The sequence below is a fragment of the Dermacentor silvarum genome, chromosome 2 (assembly GCF_013339745.2).
Source record: "Dermacentor silvarum isolate Dsil-2018 chromosome 2, BIME_Dsil_1.4, whole genome shotgun sequence".
Taxonomy (NCBI): Eukaryota; Metazoa; Arthropoda; class Arachnida; order Ixodida; family Ixodidae; genus Dermacentor; species Dermacentor silvarum.
In genome coordinates this window covers 77882233-77887327 of record NC_051155.1, presented here as the reverse complement: position 1 = coordinate 77887327, position 5095 = coordinate 77882233, and positions in this window count along the sequence as shown.

Genomic DNA, 5095 nt, shown 5'->3' with positions numbered 1-5095 from the left:
GTTCGACACGATTTTCTTGCCAACAGCCTCGAAACAATTTCGGAGCGTTTCATCGTCCGCCTGATATTTCTATTGCGATAGCAATTATATGGACACTCCAAAGCAAATTTCTGCCGTCGCCGTCGTCGTCGCCGTTGCCGTGAGGTTCCGTATGACGTCAATGGAGATGAAATCGTCGCCGCGCGCCGCCGGACGCTGTATGTGCGAGTGAAAGGGGGCGAGGGACGCGCGCTTTCACTAGGAGTGAACCCACGGCGGAGAACAAACGCGCGTTCTGCGCCGTGCTCCCTTAAGGGCTGCAGAAGTAGGCGTCTCTTTCCTCCTTTACAATCACCATATATGTAGAGCAAACGCACCTTCTTCCGACGCGCTAAAGGCCTTGGGGGGAGGGAAGGGAGGCGACGTTAAGCTGCGGCACTAAGTGCCTATTTATATCAGAGGCTCCGCGGCAACAGTCACCAACGCCGCACGGATTTTGTGCGAACGCGGTCAAAACGCCGACGGCGTCGACAACAGTTCTGCGTGTTGCAGGTGCTGCTGCATGTCCAAGTTTATAGAGCTGATAAAGCTACGTACTATCATTACTCCGTATAGCTCTCTACAAATTTGCTATCGCGATTGATGCTTCGCCTTTCAGGTGAAACTGCGACAACTTTTTAAGCGTCTCGCTTCCTACAAGGAAAGCAGGCAGTGACATCACAGGTAAGGTTGTGTCTTCCACGTCCTTTGTGCCCGCTGCCCCTCCGTAATTTATCTCTGGTTCGGCAATCGTTTTTAACGCGTCATCTTGTAGCAACTCCTTGGATTTTGCTTGGGTCGCTGTATGATCACCGGATACTCTCTGCGCCCCGTTATCATGATCATCTTTCATGCAGTTAATTCTCTGTCCTTGCTCGATCTTCATGCGAACATTGAAGTGAAGTTGTGGCTCATCGAGAGGTAACGTATCCGGTAATGCCGCGCCTTTGATGTTTCCCAAAATCACGTCATACATTGGGTCTTCCATGCATTTCACAAGTGCCTCACCTACAAAAAACGGGCTCCGTAAAAAGACTTTGGCTTCCGGGAGGTACCGCACACTATGATCCAGTAAATACACTGGGCTTGTTGTCCCAGTAAATTTCTCCTTAGGAACTAAGGCTTGTCGCACGACAACCGTATTACAGCCGTTGTCCCGTAGCACTCTAACTGGGCTATTTTCCAGAAATCCTTTGGCAACGGGCAAGTTCCCGTTTCCACCAGCTGTAACACCTCGGCCCCACCGTAGTGTTCACAACGGGAATCTTCTCTTCATCTTGTAGAACTACGTAACCCTCGTTGTCCGTTGAGCTTGCATCTGTTTTGTCTACAGAGACCATACATGATGCTTCCTTCTTGTCTACCCTTCCAGTGGAAGACTTATCACGGCTTTGAGGCCACGTGTCATTTCGGTCATGCACTGGAAAACCTCTTCTGGTCCGCGACCAGCAGTCAGCTGCTCTATGACCTTTCTTGTCACACAAGAAACAACGGCTAGTGGTCTTCTCTGTTTTCCTCGCGGGCTCCGACTTCGACGCTGACGGCCCTGTTTGCTTGGGAATACGTTCTTTGCTTAGGTTCGAGAGCGCCTGCGCTTCCATAAAGCTGTCAGCGGTCTCACACAGCAAACTCAGCGTCTTGCAGTTTCTTTCCTTGATAAATATTCTGAGCGGTGGAGAACAGCTTTTCATAAACTGCTCGCTTATTATCAATTCTCTCAAGCAAGAATAGCTTTTCTTCGTCTTGCCCATTTCTAGCCAATGGTCAAAATAGCCGGTAAGTCCAGCAGCAAACTGCTGGCCTGACTCGTTGTCATCTGGCTTGGCTTGGCGAAATTTCTCCCGATAACCTTCTGCGGTGTACCGGAACCGCTGCAGTAACGCCGCTCTTAGCTGATCATAATTCAGCGCAGCTGTCGGATCTAACCGGCCTATCACGGTTAGTGCCTCTCCGGTCATGCATAGGCTCAGTGAAAGAGCCCACTTCTCACAGGGCCACCCTTGACCAACGCCTCCTCTAGATAGAGGCCTGCCGCGTGCGCCAAAAACCTGCTGCCCTTACCTTTCCCCTTTTCCTCCTTTCCACTTGAGGTAGAAGCTAGCGATCGTAGCGGTGATCGCTTGCAACACACATACGCGCATGCGCACACCACCGCATGGCCGCCGACGCCGCTACCGCCGTGACACCGCACCACCCCAACCCCCTGCGGAGATAGGGTAGATGCTGGTGCCATCGCTCGACAACCGACCGCAACTCAAGGCGCGACGGCTACAATGGGTGAGCGAGCGACGCCGCAGGCATATTTCTAGAGGAGGCGTTGCCTTGACACGTCACGACTCGTTCGAACCGCTGCAGGTACGCGTCGAGGTCGTCCCGTGCCTCATAGAAGGGAGGTATAAGTTTATGAGGAGTGCAGCCATCCCATACACCTGTGGTGTTAATGCGAGATCCTCCTGGTTTATCTAGCCTCAGTAGACTGCGACCTGTTCGTACTTTCCTGAAGTCGAAGCTTCAGCTCTAGGATCTTCAGCTCCTGTTCTTGAACTTTCTGTTGCTGCTCTAAAAGTCTCTGTTGTCGCTCTGCGTTTTCCTTCGCGACCTCACGTTCCTTAGCGCGCTCGTCGCGAGCTTGCACGCACTCTCGCTCTACCCAGTCTCTGAGCTCAACATTCTCTAACCCTATCTCTCGGCCGAGTGCAAAAAGTTTTTCCTTTTCCATGACCCAGCTCCGTATCTGAGTAATGGCTTTGGATGTTAATAAGCCATCGTGGCAGGCTCGCCAATTGTGGTGGTTCGTGGGCCCAGGGACTCAGATACAGCAAGCAAAGTCATAGACAGGACAAACATTTATCGACGACAGACGGCAACAATTACATTTATGATGAGTTAACAAGACACTGTGGCTATTTGTATAACGGTCCACGCAGTCCACGACTCACGCGAGCTATCACAGTGCGTGTCCTTCGGTCACTTCGTAAAATGGTCACTCACAATACTGGTGACGATGGCCGGGGCGTCGGCGCTTGCAGACGCAGCGTTGTTTGTACGAAGAACTGTCAACCTTTCCCTTTCCTCAAGAACCACTTACTACTACTGTACGAAGAACTCGTACAGGCGGCCAGCGCACGAGAAGATGAACTGCTCGCGCGACAGCACGACAGGCCCACGCGGTCAGCAACGCGGCACCGTGGCCATGACCCCAGCAGGCGGTTGTGCCGGACCCTTTCACGTGGCTCGCCCGAACTTCGCACTCCCGACCAAGGCCATCTGGTACCGCTTGGCTGGAACGCTCGTTCACCGCAGGAACAGCACCGACCCGTTCAGCCTGGTCTGCATCTCAGCTCTGGCCGGAACACAGGTTCACCGTGGGACACGACAGTCTCGTTCCGGCTGGTCTGGTAGCACCGGCTCGGTCCGTGTTGTGCCTCAGGTCGAACCCGTACACGCCCTGGCTACCCTGGCAGCGCTAGCTCAGCCGTTTTCGTTCCGAAGGGCCCGAGCTGCCATGCACGTTCGTCACGAGCTCGCGCATTCACTTCTTCTTCGTGGCTTCCCTTGGCTTCTGCCTGGTTGCCATATACTAGTTTCTTACTACAGTGGGTTTGAATCCCGCTTCGGCAAGAAATTTTATTTTATTTTCTTTCTTGGTAGTGTCTTGCTACGTACCACAAACTAGAGCTGGCTTAAACAGATTCACTGTTAAAAACAATGCGCCGATACTCATCACCTTCCAGTGGCAGCAACACGTGAAGACTTTCTTTGTAGCCAAACTTGGCCGTGGGAACGCTTTTGATGGGGCGCTTTTGCAGCGGTACTAGCCCGGCCTGCCAAAACGCACGTGTGATTTTCAACGTGCAGTGGGACGGGGCGCCCGCGTTTTTCATTAAACGAAACTACATCACGCTGCGGCTCCCGGTCATTCTTCTTCAACTACCGGGACTAGCTCCGTTATTGCTCTGCTTAGACTAAGCACCACGAAGCTCCTTGACATGTGTAATGTCTGTCAGAGAAGCTTTCTGGTCAAAGCACTCACATAATGTGTAAGCAAAAAAAAGAAACATTCTTATCATGTAAAAGGCCGATTAAACCACTTTACGTCCACCTTCGTGACAGTTAGTACGAAAAATGCCGCTCCATGTAATGCCAAAACGAAGTACATCATGAACACTGAGTGTGCCCTCTGAATAAAAACAAATTATATGTTGGAATTGTAAGTAGTGAATGTGTCCTTTAAAGAACGACGTCAACTATTCAGGTTGCCCATTGAAGTCCATTAAACTTCGCTGAAAAGCAACCATATCTGAGAGTAGAGTGAGAAATTAGGTGGGCTGATGAATACTTCAGCGCGAGACGTTTTATTACTGCGATCAGAACAGGCCGCACAACATACGACTCACGCAAGAGCTTCAGTGCCTCGTCTAATGTATTTCCATTATAAAGCACTGTTTCTTTCTTAACTGAATTGTGTATGTTTCACACATTAGCTTTTAGGCGATGTGATTGCATGTTGAGTACTAAGGCGACGTTCTCCGCACCGCTCCATAGAAGTCCAGCTTTTTCCTAATGCCGCGCGCTGCAACTTCCTCGGTTGTCCACCGTTTTCGCGTTTAGCTGACACATTATTTAGCCATTGCGCCTCTCACGACTCCGCGCGTAGGTCACGGAGAAATCGACTGCTCCCTCCGACGGCCAGAGCGAAGAGAACTGAGAAATATATCCGTGCTGCTTGCCCCAGCTAGCAACGACCCAAAAGATTCACACGCCCGGCATGCGGTGCCCTCCAGGAGAATTCGCTGCGTTCCATCGGTGCACTACGACCTCGAACACTATTAGGCTGGACCGGCCTTGCTCTGGACCGTGGTCCTACGGACGAACTGTGACTCTGGCAAGCTTTTCGGGGCAATACGTCCGAGCGACAGAGGGAAATGGCCGGTTTTTGCCCAGAGGGCGTCAGAGTCATCAGACCTCTGTGCAGACAGTGGTACTTTTCCGGAATCTTTCTGTTCCAGATTCACTGAGCTCGACAAGGAAAAGGAGAGGGGTGACAAGGGGCGTGGGCCAATCTCTATAGTGGCTT